At 51.9% G+C, this 17,522-nt stretch overlaps 1 protein-coding gene across 1 annotated transcript in view; it reads left to right on the top strand.

Annotated features, from left to right (window-relative positions):
* The window catches only part of LOC147746889 (E3 ubiquitin-protein ligase HECTD3-like), a 523,212-nt gene that overhangs the window by 339,192 nt on the left and 166,498 nt on the right, over nucleotides 1-17,522 (top strand). The window lies entirely within an intron of this gene.

The raw sequence follows: 17,522 nt of genomic DNA, 5'->3' as shown, positions 1-17,522 counted from the left end.
GAGGCTCGAACTGACCACCTTTCCGTCCCTGTTGACCCCAATTAAAAAAAAAAAACAGACTTTATGATAGGAACTGTTGATGGGGAGTTTGTAGAGCGGAAACAATTAACGTGCCGCTCGATTGGCCACTTCTCTTCCAGGGGATCCTCATCAATAGTCATAAGCACTGAATATTCCCGCCCATGTGTGGGGACCCCGGAAATAATATAAAAATATATATGTAAATCACATATAAATAGCTCTACTAGCTCCACATATATGTATGCACATATATCATTTTTTCTCACATCAATGCAGGCCCAAAAAAGAGGCTAAACAATGTAAATACTCATACATGCACTGAATTAGCAATGAAATAAAAAACACATTAGTTCAAATTGCACTTGAACTCTGTCTTTTTTTTTAACAACTCTTTTTATTGATAAATCGCATAGAAGAACTGCAGCAAGTACAGTACATCATAATCAGCGATTCATTTAACATTAGAAGACATGCCCTCCAACTCCTCACCCCTTTTCCCAACCTCCCTGACCCCTCCCTCCCCTTCCCACCCCTTGCACAGCGTCTCTCTGATACTGCATAAATTGTTCATATATAAAACAGTGTGTACAACCTCGCCCCCATGTTCCCATCACATCTGCCCCTCCACGTCTCCCATCGGTGCCGGAGGTTCCAGCCACAGGCCTCTGTAGTCCGCCCACCTTTTCCATATTTAATAGTATTTCTTGGGACAGCCTCTGGCTTTGAAAACCGGCCGTTCTAATCCCATGCAAAAGTCAAGGCCTTTTTTCCACACAACCACTTTGGGAGCTCTGGGGTCCTTCCATGCCTGAGCCACATCCCCCTTTGCTACTGTAAGGCCCAGCAGGAGTAGGTGTCTCTTGTAGATGTTGCCTCCCACCCCTTCCAGAACATGAAGTAGGCCTAATTTTGGGGTACGAGGGAGGTCCCACCCCAGCATCTCCGACAGACAGTCCCACACCCTGGTCCAAAATCTCAACAGGCCACTACAGCCCCACACTGTATGCAGGAAATAGCCCATGTCGTGGCTACATCTCAGACACGCTGGGGACTCAATCAGGCCTGCCCTCCACAATCTCTCTCTAGTATAATAGGCACGGTGTAAGTACTTACACTGTATTAGGCGCAAGTGCATGGCGATAGCCGCTCCTCTGGGGGATTCAAGAGCTTCTCGCCAATCTTCTTCCTCCAGCTCCCCCACATCTCTTGCCCACTGATCTCGTAGTGGCTGAAGATCGGAAGAGCAGTGTGTGACTAGTGTCTGGTATATACAGGATATTTTCTTTTCTGCGAGGTCCCCCATGAACACCTTCGCCTCTATCGGGCTAAATTCGGGCAAGGTATTTAATCCCACCAGTGAGGGTGTAAGGGCATGCCGTAACTGTTGATACCTAAAGAACTGCGTGCGGGGCATAAAGAATTCTTCGCTAATTTCTTGGAAGGATTTAAGTGTTGTGCCCTTCAGGACATGGCCCAATGCAGAAATTCCTATTGAGTCCCAACCTCGGAAGCCCTGCAGCAATGCCAGTGTCGGCAACTGCCCATTGTGCCAGAGTGGGGTCTCCCTTGTCAGTCTCCCCCACCATCCCATACGACTCAGCGATTGTCGCCAGAGCTGAAAGACCACCTGGGTTGCTCTAGGCAGCCCCTTTCTTAGCCTTGCCGAGTATAAAATAGTGTGCAATGTGTCTGGGTCCATCAGGTACCTCTCAAGGGCGTATGCTGGCTCTCCCCTGTCGCCGTACCACCATTCATTCAAGACTACGAGATGGGATGCTTGGTAATAGGACAATATATCCGATGTCGCCAATCCTCCACAATACGTGGACAAAAAGCAGGTACGTAGGGCCACTCGCGCCGCTCCCCCGGCCTATAAAAATTGGCCTAGAGCTGAGTTGACTTGTCGGAACCATTGCGATGGGATCGGGTATGGGTGATTCTGTAGTTGGTATAACATGCGGGGGAGGGCAACCATCTTAAATATAGCCGACCTGCTGTAGCTATTGAGGGGCATACGGGACCAGCACTTCACCTCCTGTTGTACTTTATCCCACACCGGGACGATGTTACATTCCCAAGCAATTGCCGGCAAGACCGTCAAGAACACTATTTGAGACCTCCAGCTGCTATCTGTAGTGTCGATGCCCACGTCCCAAAACCGGTGCGGTCACCCAGCATCCAAAGCGTGGACTTCCGTGGGTTTAGGTACTGTCCTGAAACTTCTCCAAAAATTCTCATTATCTCTAGGACCCGCGGCCCGGACCGATTCACATTTGTAAGGAAGAACAGAACATCGTCCGCATATAATGCGATTCTGTCCGAAGGTCCTGCCTCCCATTCGAAGCCCCGCAGCTGCGCATCTATCGGGACCCATGCGGCTAACGGCTCCATAGCAAGAGCAAACAGGTATGGTGAGAGGGGGCAACCCTGTCAGGTGCCCGCCCTATTGGGAAGGCCGCCGATGTCTCTCCCGCCACCCTCACCGAGGCTGTCAGGTCGGTGTATAGCAGCCGTATATAGGACATAAAATGTGGCCCTAGATTCAGACGTGGAAGGAGCGCGAACAGATAAGTCCAACTCAGGGAGTCAAAGGCCTTGTCAATATCCGCCAGTAGCAGCGCCGCCTGATCCCCAGTCTTACCCATCGCCTCCACTGCCACGTGTGCGCATCTGATGTTGTGCCTCGTCGCTCTTTGAGGCATAAATCCGGCCTGATCTGGGTGGCTCAGTTATATGGGAGTAGTCAATTTGCAAGCGCCTTGGCCAATATTTTGGCCTCAATATTTAAGAGGGAGATCGGTCGATAGGACTCGTGTCGGTCTGGGGGCCATCCAGGTTTGCAGAACACCACAATTTCTAGTTACAAGTCTGTTTTATTTTGAAACAACAAACCCCCGGCAGGGGCACATAGACACAGCGTTGAGCCTACAACCTCCATCTGAGGCCGGCCGCGGAAGATATGCAATGAGGCCATGCACTGTGCATAGACAAGTCGGTGGCAAGAGATAAGAGGGATAGCGCGCTGGCAGGGTGAATGTGTTGGTCCGTGGGCAAGGGGCGGCATCTGGTAGCAAAGGGCGGGCTCTAGAGCTCACGTGTCGCGAAATAGGTCTATGGGAGCAGTCTAGCGGGGTCCGCCGGGACAACCGCATCCTCAAAGAGGCGTAGGGTCCGGAGCCTAGTGGGCATGTATCGCGCATGTTCCATTGAGCAAAGATAGCGCACCAAGGGCTTCCAGACTGTGTCTCTGATGGGGACATGTACCAGGCTGCCACGCGTGCCTCCACCCCTTTCGAACCACTGGCACGCTCCCTTGGGGGCTCCAAGCGGTTGGTCTCCCAGATCCATCACATTCTGCAGCACCACAATTTCTGCGTGCCTCCAGTCCGCTGGCAGAAGGCCATCCTCTCTCGCCGCATCCAGGGCAGCCTTGTACTGTAGCCCTAACTGGAGGTGATATCTTTTGAAGAACTCACTTGGAAACCCATTAGGCCCTGGGGCCTTACCGGTATTGAGCTCCCTCAGGGCTGTGCCCAGTTCCTCAGCCGATAGCGGAGCCTCGAGACGCACCCGCACGTCGTCCGGGAGCGCGTGGGGTGGAAGGTCAGTTATGAATTTGTCAACGTCCAGCGCAGGAAGGTAATCCTGCGGAGAATATTGGGCCGCGAGGTAGTGAGCGAAGCTATCTGCCAGTTCCTTCGGGGCTGAAATTGAGGCCCCAGTGTCATCCCTAAGACCCGGCAATACTTGCGCCTGAAACGTGTTCTGGCAGAGCCTATGAAGCATTGCACTGGACTTGTCGCCCCACTGATGGATTCTGCTCCTTGTTGCCAGCCAGACTTGCCGAGCCTCGTCCAACAGTAGGGACGCATATGATTGCTGCGCCAGAAGTAGCTGCCCTACTCCCTCCTGGTGACTCGCAGCTCCGCATTGAGTCTCCAACAGCCCCACTGCCGCTGCGGCCTTCACCAGCTCCTCTTTCCGTTTCCGGCGCGCTGCTGCACATCAGGCTATATCCACCTCACGAAGCGTGGGCTTCAGGGCCTCCCAAATTGTCCTTACGTCAGACACGGTGCCTAAATTCTCTTCCCAGTAGCGAGCAATAGCCACCTCCATATGATGTTGATAGGCTTCTTGTTGTAAGTTCCAAGCGGAGAGGTGCCATCGAAATGGCTGTCTCCCCTTGTCTAGGGTGACATCTAGCACAACTGGAGAGTGATCTGACAGTCCACGCGGTAGGATGGACGCCGAGGTAACCCTCTTCACAAAGGCAGTAGGGACAAAAATATTATCAAGTCTCGAAAACGAGTTGTGAACCGCTGAGACATAGGAATACTCTCGTTCATGTGTGTGAAGATAGCGCCATGTGTCCACCCAGCCCATGCCCTGCACCATGTCACTCAGTTTAGTGGGAGTATCTGCAATGGGGTCACCTCCGGGCCTGAAACGATCAAGTCGGCATTGCATAACATCATTTCAGTCACCTCCGATCACTGCCAGTCCCTCCGGAATCTCAGCCCATACTGTAAACAGTTTCTCAATCAGTGCCCACTGTAGTGGGGGCGGGGCGTATACACTCCCAATTATTGGCGACTCCGTGCCTATCATCCCTTGTATGAAAACATATCTACCCTGCGGGTCAGTCCATTGCTTCGTATGGGTATAGGTCAATCTGCGGTGCATCAAAATCGCCACACCCCGAGACCCCCTCACAAACCCTGCGTGATAGACCTGGTCATAACCGTATCTCTGCAGGCTAAGTGCTTTATTACCCAGTAAGTGTGCCTCTTGCAGCAGTAAAATGTCCACCTTCTCCCTTTTCCCCAGCCTTAGCACTGCGCCTCTCTTAATCTTATCGAGCATGCCCCTCACATTCCAACTCATCACTTTCATTGAGGCCCTAGTGGGTCTCCGCTCGAAGCCCCCATCTAAGCGCAAGCACAGCAGCAGACATAGCAATGGGCATAGTGGGCATGGACACACCAACAGCATCATTCGAGACAGCCATGTGCAATACAACTTCCCCCCTCTCATCCCTTAACCTTCGGTCCCCCCTTCCCCTTCCCCCTCAAAACACCCAACTTAGCATCCATTCCCTCAACTCCTCCTCAACCCCCCAGCCCCCCCCCCCCCCCCCATACCTCAGCAACATTGAAGTACCTGTCGCGGCATAGGACATCTCTAGCCCCAACAGGAGACCTGAGACCGTCTATCCCAACGGAGCCCCACCAACAGCCCCCCAACCTATCCCCTAGAAGATCGAACTTCCTTTAACCTGAGGCACGTGTCCGCCTTTCAGTCCATTCCTCCCCACCCAACCCGCTTCCCGTGTCTGTAAGTCAATGATCTGCTACACAATATTTCGGTCCTTCTGAAAAGCATTCATCATCTCCAGCTAGGCCTTCTATGTCTGCTCACGTTGCCTGCGCTGTGATATATTCCAAAAAGGTAACCGGTGTTCCTTCGCCCCTCACGGATCCACCTTCTGGGTGTCTGGAGGCTCGGTCTCCTCCGTACCTCCCCCTTAGCGGGAGATCGTTTCGACGAGCGGGATCTCCAGTTACTCCTACTTCGTGAGCGTCTGGGGGTCCGCGGCGGCACCGCTGAGGAGGATGAATAAGAGTCTCAGGCCAGCGGGGTATGCGGTCTAACTCGTACCGTCTCATCAGTCCAGGTGAACACTTCTTCAGGAGAATTAAAGAACAGAGTACGTGACTGGTAGACCACTCGTAGGCGAGCCGGATAAAGTAAGGCATATTGGATTTTGAGGTTTCTCAGGCGAGCTTTGGCCGCTGTGAAGGATTGCCGCTGTTGCTGCACCAGCCTTGTATAGTCCGGGAAAATCAGAATCCGCTGATTGTCGCACATGAGGTGCTCCTTCAATCGGGCTTGTCTCAGGATAGTGTCTCGATCATGGTAATTGAGTAGCTTGGCTATCACCGGCCGTGGGCGCTCCCCAACCGGCGGCTTCTGAGTAAGCGCTCTATGTGCCCTTTCAATGACAAAGCAACGAGAGAGGGACTCCGGTGGGAGCCAGCCCTCAAACCACCTAGTGAGAAAGGCCTCTATGTTGCCCTTTTCGCCGTCTTCCGGAAAGCCAACGAACCTTAAGTTGTTGCGCCGAGCCCGCCCTTCGGCATCCTCCGCCCGGAGCGCCAGGCCCTTCTGTATCCCTTCCATGCTGGTTACTTTTTTCTTTAATATCGCCACATCATCTTCCACTCCCGTGATCCTGGCTTCTGCTTCCGTAATACGGGCTACTGCATTTCACAAGTCTTGGCGCAGCAGAGTGACATCATCCCCAATGGCCCCTATTTTGGCATCCAACATTTCCCTAGATTGAGTGATCGCCGCCAGGAGAGCTGCTTTGTCCGGCCCTTGGACCTGGTGACTTCCCAAAGCTCCGGTGTTTCCACTCGGGCCGGTGAATTTATCGATAGTCCCCTGTTTCGAGGCTCCACCGCCGCTCCCGCCTCTGGTCATGATCTATGGCTGATAGGGTCGGTCTTTGGGTCTCTCCCTGTGTATCTCGTGGTTCTGGCACCTCGCCACCGGGGGGGCTCTCTTCTTCAAGATGTCGTCCTTCGGGGCCCACCAGCCACTCCCACTGCGAAGCACCGGGCTCAGATAGTCAAGTGGCCGGTGACCCGGGCCCCACCCAGCAATCCACAACCCCCAATGTCCGCCCCCGGTGCCTTCCCTGTGGACCCACCACGGCTCCCTGTCTTGTGGCTGTCCACCAAGGGGCTCCTAACTCTTGAAGCCAAGGCCCGGACTAGTTCCTCTGTGGCTGACAGGGCGGCCGTATGTATTCTGTCTATCGCGGCGCTCCCAGTGCCTACGCGGCCATTAAATCGCATCCAGGGGGGCCCCAGGGGTTCACCGCGGTCCGACTCAACCGCTGAGCCGGAGGCGTCGCCAACCCAAGAAGGCCGTTCCAAGGGCCCGAACCGGGGCGCCGGCCGCTGCACTCCGCCTCCAGGAGAGGCCTACTCGCTCGCGTGGAGCCCTGTCCTCCGCGGTCCGACTCGACCACCGGGGTCTCAGCACCCGCCCCTCCGCTCCCGCCACCTCTCTTGGCCGTCTCCGTGCACCTCTTGGTCTGCTCACCGTGTGGGAAGCGCCTCTGGCCCCGGTCGTGCCTCCGGGCCGTCGCTGCCACCCCCGGTCAGCCGATGTCTGATACTCCGGTCTCGGCTACGCGGCATCCATCTGGTTCCACCACCGCAGTTCTGGATTAGCTGTCTGCACCGCTAGGTCGCACGCGTCAACTCCTCACTCCTTCACAAGGCGGACAGCTCCCGGATCAGTGCTAGTGAGTTTGCCGTCGGCTCTCCTCCTTTTCCGAGCGTCACCAAACGCTAGGTCCCCTGCACCACTTTCCTGAAGCAGGCCGCTCCGTCTCCGGGCATGCTTCCGTACCTTCCGTGCCTCCAAAGCGGCCCAGAGTCTCTCTATGCCTGCCGGTCACCCTCCGCTGCACCGCACAACATCGGGACCCTCTCGGGTGAGGTGGAGGCAGGATTAATTAGCGGATGATAAATCGGCGGGACGGAGCTCTGTTAAGCTACATCCGCCATGTTGGCTGCCTTAGCCACGCCCCTTGAACTCTGTCTTTTAATGAGAAAAACACTCATAAATTCTGAAAATTGCTAATAAATAGACATTGTTAGCCCACAGGCTGCATTGTGAAGCAATATCACAGAAAATGAAACCATTTTCAACAAAAACTGGCACCGTGCCTTTAAGGCAGCCATGACCCCTGGCTTCCCTTCATGCCTCTTTCCGGGTCCTTCTGTCAGGACCCTGGTTTAACAGCTCCCACTATTTTTGACTTTCTGCCAAAAAATACTAGTGATTTTCTTCAAATGTTACTTTCATTCGACGTCTTTTGGGCTTAGAGTGTTAGTGCTGCCTTTTTTGAGTTTTAAAAAAGGAATTTTTCTGTCAAAAATGCCTTCTCTTTTTGACACCTGCCCTTTCTGTGGGAAAAAGAAGGCCAGGACTGATACACACCCTGTGTGTATCCTCTGCCTACCTGAGACACACTCTGCAGACACTTGTGAACACTGCAAGAATCTTTCTAAGAGAACCTTCAAGGATAGAGAGAGGATAAGGATCTATGGCCTCTCTGAAAGAGGTAGGTCTCCTAAGAGACAGAAACAACGAAGGACGCGATCGACGTTGAGAGAAGTCCCGACTTGTTCACCTTCGGCGTCTGGATTGGCGTCTAAGCGTCCAGCGACGACGAAGAGGGCGTCGAAGACGAGTCATCTTCCGTCAACGATGAAGACTTCAGCGTCGAGATCCAAAGTACCTCCGCTGAAGTCAACCGGGCGACATTCGGCGTCGAGGCAAAGGTCTTCATTGATGCATAGGAACTCAACGTCGAGACAGGCGTCGTCGGCGCAACATCACAGGCCTTCGACGGCGAAGCTTCCTCCGTCGACGCCTAGTCATAGGCGTTAGACGTCGAGGCACACTCCGTCAGCGTCTCACCACCGGCGCTCGACGTCGAGACATACTCCGTCGTCGCCTCACCACCGGCACTCAAAGTCGAGGCAGTCTGTCGACGCCGCACCTCCGGCGCTCGACGTCGAAGCTTCCTCCATCTGCGTCAAAGCATCGACTCTCGACGTTGAGTCGGTTGTCGTCGACTTCTCAGTGTCGAAGTCCAACGTCGAGGCAAGTCTCTCCATCTGAACCCCAGAGGCAATCGACTTCGAGCCATAGGTCTCCGCAAGGAGAGGTTCAACTAGCCTCGGCGCAGCTTCCATCATCGGTGTCGTGGCCAGCCCTGCCCAGGTCCACGTCGACCTAGAAAGCTACGACGTCGATTTTACCATCTCCGTCACCAGGTCGCAGTCCGCCGTCGCAACAGAAATCTCTGCAGTCGGCGTTGGCGGCAGAGGGAGAGATGACCTTAGGGAGGCATTCTAGATCTGATGACAATTCTCCTGGGAGCAAGAGTCTTCCTGCTAAAAGGAAGAGGGGTCCAGCGGATCAGGCACCACGGAGTCACTCAAGATCCTGCTCTAGAAGCCTCTCCAGAGAGAATTCACCTCCAGTGAGCCTTTCATCTTCGTCCTGCTCTCACTCTTCTCACCGGAATAGATCTCCAGATGTGGTGATATATTCATCCGGCAGTGAGAGGTCCAGGCATTCTCCTGCTCGTTCTTTAGTCATCAATGGAGAGCACACCACTAGCCCCTCCTCCGGATCGCCCCTCGGGACTCTGGTACTTGCAGTTCTTTAGTGGATCACCCAGGTGGGTGCAAGTCGGTACTTGTAGGACTGATGAATCTCTAGACCCGATACATGTCCCGGGTTTTAGGATATCGCCCGAGACATGTCTCGGGTTTCGGGATAACTTCCCTCATCAGTAGAGAAAGATCGTTAGGGGTGGAAGAGAAGGCCACCACACAACAGTCAAAGGCCTCGATGCCAGAACCGGCACGCAGGTGCATCTTCCAAGAGCCCGTCGGCCCAAAGCTCAAGGGAGCCATATTGTGTTTAGTCATCAATGGAGAGCACACCACTAGCCCCTCCTCCGGATCGCCCCTCGGGGCTCTGGTACTTGCAGTTCTTTAGTGGATCACCCAGGTGGGTGCTCGTTCGCTGCATGAGCAGAAGAGATCACCCCTGTGAGAAGTTCGCCTGATATATAATGTTCACTATTCTAGTGAGCACTTTGTATCAGTCCAAACAACCCTTATTGATGATTGGTTGTAAGTCAACCGTTAGACCAGCTATCCTAGTAGCATGGACAAGAGCAGTCTTTAGGCTAAACTCTAGAGGGCGTGTTAAGCCAGCTGTTATACCATCACATATACCCCTTGAACATCAAGTGAAAGGACACCACACAAGTTGTTATGAAAATAATAGTATATTTATTTAGAACACAACAACCCTGGACTCTTTATGAGGACAGGGTGCTAAGCACAATACAAAGCTCTTAGGAAAATACGCAAAGTTGCACAATTTACACAAATGCCTGAGGGGCACGAAAAACCATAAACTCTAAAAGTGGAATGCGAAATTACTAGCAGGTAAGTACTACTCTAATAGACTTTAGGATCGCTAGGACTGGACTACTGAACCTTCAGATTACTAGCAGGAGGCCTAGGGGGATCGGGTGCAGAGTGTGCACTCTCACGCGGGATGCGGGACAAAGTCTATGGTTGCTAGAATTTACAAAGTTAGTGTTATCGGACGAATCCGACTAGGTAGAGCTGAAACGAAAAAGGATCTGGACCCTTGGATAGTGAGGCTATGCTGGAGCACCGAAATGCTGAGGTTACCTAGCCCAGGGGCTGCGGCTGCATAGGTCTGGAAAGACGTCGGGAATCCTCGTTGCAGTCTATGGAGCCTGAAAGAAGAAGTTGCTGGCAGGCGACCAGTGAAGAGATTCAGATGGATCCAAGCCTGGATCAGTGATGGAGGATACCTGTAAGCAGAGGGGACCAAGTTCTGAATCACTAGCCAGTGATTAGATGGGCACCAGGATGGCACCGGATGGAGTCACCTCGACCAGGTGAGTGGGCGACGCTGGGCTCTGCAGTCTCACGGACCAGGAGGCGTTGTCGGCGACAAGGATGGAGGTGCGAGCTGTCCCACGAAGGTCTCTGCTGTCGACGTCGCTGGACCCAGGATTGGGGCAACAAGTCTTGGCAAATGCAAGCCCACGCGGTGGACTTAAAATGGCGCCTGGAGTGGACCAGGAGGGTCCGGGGTGCTCCTCTTTTGGAGGGGAGCAAGGGCCAGTCTGGAGCAACCAGACCAGCGGTGTTGTCGTCGTGGAGCGTTGTCAAGACGGCCACAAGCCAGCAGGCCAGTAGCCGGACAACGCGGTGAGCAGCAAAGAGCAGAAGGGCCCCACGCAGATCTGGTGGATGCTGGGGGGCTGGACTTCGGTGCTGGAGCTGCTCAGGGTCAGGGCTTCTCGTACCCCAAAGCACTCACTCGAGGATCCCTCGGCGGTCGTGCTGGATAAGCGTCGTGCAGTTCTGAAGATGGCCGGTCCCTCGAGGTCTCGTCACACCCACGGATCTCGGCTGGGCTGAAGATGTAGGTAGAGGTCAGAGGTGCCAGGGAAACCGGGTCTGGTTGTGCTGGTCGGTCGGATTCCGGAGGAAAGACGTGCAGCAAACCGCAGTGTTCTTAGATGGTGCCTGCGGGTGCAGGGTGACTACTCCTTAGTCACAAGGGAGAAATCTTAGGAAGAAGTCTTGAGTTCCTTTCGTAGAAAGTAGTTTCAGGATTCAAAGATGATCTAATTTGGAAGGGGGCCCGCTCCTAACCCAGACGACACTGTAGAGGGGAAATTAAGCGCCTACGGGTGGAATACCACGAGGCCGCAGATAGGGAGGTCCAGCACCTGGGCAAATTTGGCGAGGGGGAGTGGCCAGGCTCAGTTTTGGCCAATATTATCAAGGGCCGTAGGGGAAAGTCGCTAATCTCAGAACTGAGAAACGCAGGCGGAGACAAGGTGACGGACGAGGCGGAAATCGCCGCTGTCTTCAGAGACTACTACTCGGAGCTGTACTCTTCCAGAGGTGGGGACATGTCGGCTGAAATACTAGACTATCTGGAACACATAAAACTTCTGTTCCTCCCGAATTCTGAAAGGGAATTCCTTATGTGCCCTATACAGTTAGACGAAATCAGAGACGCATTAGCCACTATGAGATCGGGCAGCGTGCCAGGGATGGACAGACTTTCAGTCGACTTTTATAAAACATTTCAAGAACAACTACTGCCGCACGTGCATACCCTCCTGGAAGACATCTGTGTCCAAGGCAGCATGCCAAGCTCCATGAGGGAGGCAATGATTGTCACCATTCTAAAACCAGGTAAGCCGCATGATGACTGTGGTTCGTACCGCCCAATATCACTGCTAAATGTTGACGCCAAATTGTACGCTAAAGTCTTGGCGACTAGGCTGGCGTTGCTGGCCCCTGACTTAGTAGCTCCAGAACAAGCGGGTTTTATCCCATCCAGAAACCTGTCATATAATATAAGGACAGTGTTAGGCACCATCCAAAATGTCAAGCAGGATGTACCGGCGGTGGCGCTTTTCCTGGATATGGAGAAAGCGTTAGACTCCGTAGAGTGGTCGTTCCTACTTCAGGTGCTGCGTCGTATGGGGCTTGGCGAACCCTTCATCCAAATGATAGGCGCACTGTATGACGGCCCCTCGGCCAGGGTGCGTGTGGGCAACGCGATCTCCCACCCCCTATACATAAGCAGGGGTACACGGCAGGGATGCCCTCTATCCCCCTTGCTGTATGCATTTGCAGCAGAGCCACTGGCCTGTGCGCTGAGAGAGTATCATAGCCACGAGGGCATACGATTCCCCACGTATAAAATAGTTGTGTCCATGTACGCGGATGATACGCTATTATACGTACATGACCCCGCTACCACACTTCCCCCACTCCTGAGAGAAGTGGTTCGTTTTGGAGCACTGTCAGGACTCAAGGTTAACTGGGCAAAGTCGGTGGTACTGCCCCTAACTCCAGTGACCAAACAAGTGGAGACCGAGTTCCCTGTCCAGTGGACGGAAGACCCGATTAGGTACTTAGGAATTCAGATCCACATGGATCCGGACCTGCTCATCAGCCAGAACTACGGGAGAGTGGTCAGTAGGATGCGAGGTCCTCTACCGACTAAGGCCAGATGGGCTCGGGATATGCTGTACTGTAGCACACAGACGGAGACGTACAGCGAATTACTACCCCCAAAAAGCCGCCAAAAAACTTATGGGCCCTATACCAGGCTTACTTACAGGGACAGCAAAATGAGGAAGTATGCTCCTCAGATAATGTTTCCCAGGGGTAGGAGACAGGGGCCAAAAAGCGACATTACATGGAGCTCCTGAGACGCGGTGGTGGGGCGGGAGTGAGTATGGGAGTGCTACCACTGGAAAGGATAGTGGGGGGAAGCGAATTGAGGGCGGAGTGAACTGGCAAGGGGCCGTTAAGGGGAATAAACAGAAGGCGTAGGTACATCTAGACGCCGCACTACGCAAGCTAGACAGATAGCCTGAACGTGATCGGGGTATTTTTTTTTTTCCTAGGGCTGGTAGGCGAGAATGAGTAAGGGTAGGCTACCACACTTTTGGACAAATTGGAGTAAAGCCAGAGGTCCTTCTGAGGCTAAGGGGTGGGAGGGGGGCGGGATGTTAATGACACTATTGCATGTACATCAGTTTTCCCCGGCACAAGTCATCAGGTACTGTTGCTAGACTGAGAGGAAACACAGCGGGGAAATAATGGGTGTTGCAGAGGGTGAAAAGCTAAAACAAAGAAAAATGCACATGAAAATTTGAAACTGGCAGCGTTTGGGATTAAAACTGACTACTGAGAAATGGTTATTTATTTAACGCCGCAGGACCCCCGGGTTGTCGGCCAACGGGCTGTGTACCATAAGAACTAGACTTGCCTGATTTACTTGTGATGCGGCTGGCCCGGAGAGGTTGTAGGCCAGACGCTGTGTCAATTGTATTTTGTGCAATAAAAATAAATAAATAAAGGCTGCTCCAGCGAGGATTCTAAAGAAATACCATTTGCCAGAGGAGGATCCCCTCTTCCTCAGAGCCGATCCGCCACCAGACTCTGTCATCATCGCAGCGGCGAGAAAATCACATGCTGTAGCTTCCTCTTCCACAGTACCTCCTGATAAGGAGAGCAAGTCGCAGGATTCATGGGGAAGAAGAGTCTGCAACACCTCAGCCTCACTCCTGAAAGTTTCCAATGCGGAAGCGCTTTTGAACCGCTATGTTAGGTCCCTCTGGGATTCTCTAAAGCAGTTCATCGAAAAACAGATGCATCTTTGCAAGGATGGGGAGCACACATTGGTCATCTCCAAATGCAAGGTCTGTGGTCCCCCAAAGAGTGTACTTACCACATCAACATGCTGGAGTTGAGGGCAGTCCACTTAGCCCTCAAAGCGATCCTTCCCTCGATTCAGAACTCATCAGTGTTAGTACAGACGGACAACATCACCACAATGTACTACCTGAACAAGCAGGGAGGGACACGCTCACTGACTCTTTCGCTGGAGGCCCAAAACATTTGGCATTGGCTCCTGGCTCACAATCTGTCAATCACAGCAGTCCACCTCCCAGGACAACAGAATGTGAGGGCGGACGCTCCAAGCCGGCATTTTGAAGACAGAGAAGACTGGGTTCTCAACAACGAGGTAGTCGAAGACATCTTCCAGTCTTGGGGTCATCCCGCAATAGATCTCTTCGCGGACGACGAAAACACCAAATGCCGAGACTTCACCTCAAGATTCTACCGACCAAGATCGAAAGGGAATGCCCTTTTGATAGACTGGTTAGGGGAATTTGTGTTCGCCTTTCCACCCCCTCCGCTGATCCCGAAGGTGGTGAGCAAGCTGACGAACTCGTACACGATGATCCCCATTGCCCCCGATTGGCCGAGACAATGGTGGTACACCGACCTTCTCCATCTATCAGTGACCCTGCACAGGAAGCTGCCATGCAGGCCGGACCTGCTATCCAAGATGAACAGGAGGATTCATCATCCCAACCTTCCGTTTCTGAACTTGGCAGCATGGCTCCTGAGGTCATACAATACGGCCACCTAGGACTGCTCCAAGACTGCATGTCCATCCTAAAAGAGGCAAGACGTCCTTCCACAAGACATTCTTATGCATGCAAGTGGAAGCGCTTCTATACGTGGTGTATGCACAACAATTGTCAACCTATCAGGGGTCAGGAAGAAGTTATTCTTCCTTATTTATTGCATCTGGCTAAACCAGGGTTGAAGTTTAATTCTATTAAGGTGCATTTGGCTGCTACAACAGCTTATAGGCGTTCACCTTCCCAACCTTCTTTTTTCCGGTTGCAAGCTGTGAAGGATTTTCTGCAGGGGTTGAAAAAGGCTTATCCTCCAGTACGACCTCTGTCACCCCCCTGGGAGTTGAACCTGGTGCTATCAAAATTGATGGGTCCACCTTTTGAACCCATTCATAAAGCAACTTTGCAACATATTTCGTGGAAGGCTGCTTTTTTAGTAGCAATCACGTCAGCTCGCAGGGTGAGCAAAATTCAAGCTCTCTGTTCTAAAGAACCTTACACAGTGTTCCATTTGAATAGGGTAGTGTTGAGAACACATCCTTCTTTTTTACCTAAGGTGGTATCAGATTTTCATGTAAACCAGACCATCTCTCTGCCCACCTTTTTTCACAATCCCTCCACTTCAGCTGAGAGGCCATTGCATTCTTTAGACCTGAAAAGAGTTCTGAAATGTTATCTCGTTAAGTCCAAAGCTATACGTCAGTCTGATCAGTTATTTATCAACTATGGATCGATCAGACCAGGTTATGCAGCCTCGAAACGTTCTATCTCAAGGTGGATAGTTTCTTGTATTAAGTTGGCTTAGCAGTTGGCGCAGAAGACCGTAGGGTTTTCTCCCAAGGCTCATTCCACCAGAGGGAAAGAGGCTACTACGGCTTTTCTTAATAATGTGCCTATATCTGAGATTTGTAAGGCGGCGACTTGAAGGTCCGCCCATACATTTACCAGGCATTACTGTATAGATTCAGACACCAGAGCAGATACCCAAGTAGGCCAGGCCTCCTTGCTGAATCTGTTTAACAGCTGAGTTCGGCTGTTCCAATGGTGTTGTTTGGGTCATGTTTTCTTCTCATTTGCCTGCAGGTGGTTGGTTGGGCTTGCTATTCTATTCAGTGCTTATGACTATTAATGAGGATCCCCTGGAAGAGAAGGATAAGTTACTTACCTGTAGTTCTCTTCCAGGGGTATCCTCATCAAAGTCATAAGCAACCCATCCTCCTCCCCAGGCAAATGAGATATGATCAATAGTTTTCTAGTTTCTTGTTGAGACCTGTCTTCAGGGTTATGCAAAGAACAACTGACCTAACTGTTACCCCTGAGGCATGATGGGAAGCCTGGGGTCATGGCTGCCTTAAAGGCACGGTGCCAGTTTTTGTTGAAAATTGTTTCATTTTCTATGCTATTGCTTTACAATGCAGCCTGTGGGCTAACAATGTCTATTTATTAGCAATTTTCAGAATGTATGTGTGTTTTGCTCATTAAAACACAGAGGTCAAGGGGTATTTGACCTAATGTGTTTTTTATTTCATTGCTACTTCAGTGCATGTACGAGTATTTACATTGTTTAGCCTCTTTTTTGGGGCTGCATTGGTGTGAGGAAAAATTATATATGTGCATACATATATGTGGAGCTATTTATTTACATATATATTTTTATATTATTTCCGGGGTCCCCGCACGTGGACGGGAATATTCAGTGCTTATGACTTTGATGAGGATATCCCTGGAAGAGAACTAGGATTACAGGTAAGTAACTTATCCTTTTTCAACACCGGGGGACTGCTCCCCTTCCCCAAAATGCGCAAGGAATATGGGCTTCGGGAGTCTGAAAAACTCCACTACCTACAAATACAGCACTGGATTGAGCATCTTCAAAACAAATCGAATGCACAACGGCGACTCAGCCCTTACGAAAGATGGCTCCTCGCCACATACTCAGACAAAGGGTTAATAACTGAATTATATGCTTTTTAATCCAACGTTGCAACCCCTCACAGCGCCAGACAAGTTAGTTGGGAGGAGGAACTGGGGAGGTCATTGAGCACTAAATAATGGGGAGAGATATCCTATAGGGCCGGACACACAGCTAGCAGTAATGCCCATACCTAAACCCTCACAATGTTAGCCACGTATTGGTAGTACACCCCTTTTAGACTACAGAGTCAAGCCCAATCAAAGTACGAGCTGATGGCGGGGTTGCGGGTAGCGGGGGACACTGACGCATATCTTATGGGAGTGCGCTCAGGTCCAACAGTATTGGGTGCAGGTACTCAATGACATTGACAAACACCTAGAGCCTGAACTGCCACGCTTCCCTTCAGACATACTCCTAGGCCTTCCAAACTCCTTCACCTACCCCATGAAATCCAGACGCGGGCGGCAGATAGGAATGGCGCTAGGAGCTGCTATTCAAAACATTCTCAGCCACTGTGGGTCACCACAGACTCCTACACATATTAGCTGGCTTCAGAGGCTCTGAGATATTCTTGGGATGGAAAAGATTACAATGTCCCAGGCCGGTAGAGGGGATGCATTTGGGGATCCGTACATGTCCCTGCTCTCACTGGAGTTTAGGGAGTTGACATGCCCTAGATATCTCCGACTATTATGCCTGCCGGAGACCAATCAACCTCAAATCACTGAGAAAACTTACCATCTGTACATTTCAAAAGTCCCAATGTGGGGGTGCAGGAGGGAGAGAGGGGAGGGTGTAGTTTGGGAAGGGGGGGTTTCACTCCCAACATGACATAAGCAATAACTTGTCGGGGCTTGGGGCTGTATGTTCATGGGAAACCGTGTACATTGCTGTTGGCATTGTTTGACTTGTTGAAATGCTAATGAAAAAGAATTGAACCATAAAATGGAACATCTAGGTCTTCTGGGAGGTTGAAGGTGT

The sequence above is a fragment of the Lissotriton vulgaris genome, chromosome 1_1, assembly GCF_964263255.1.
Source record: "Lissotriton vulgaris chromosome 1_1, aLisVul1.2, whole genome shotgun sequence".
Classification (NCBI taxonomy): domain Eukaryota; kingdom Metazoa; phylum Chordata; class Amphibia; order Caudata; family Salamandridae; genus Lissotriton; species Lissotriton vulgaris.
Note: the sequence above shows the minus strand (reverse complement) of the source record. Positions and strands in the feature narration are given on the sequence as shown.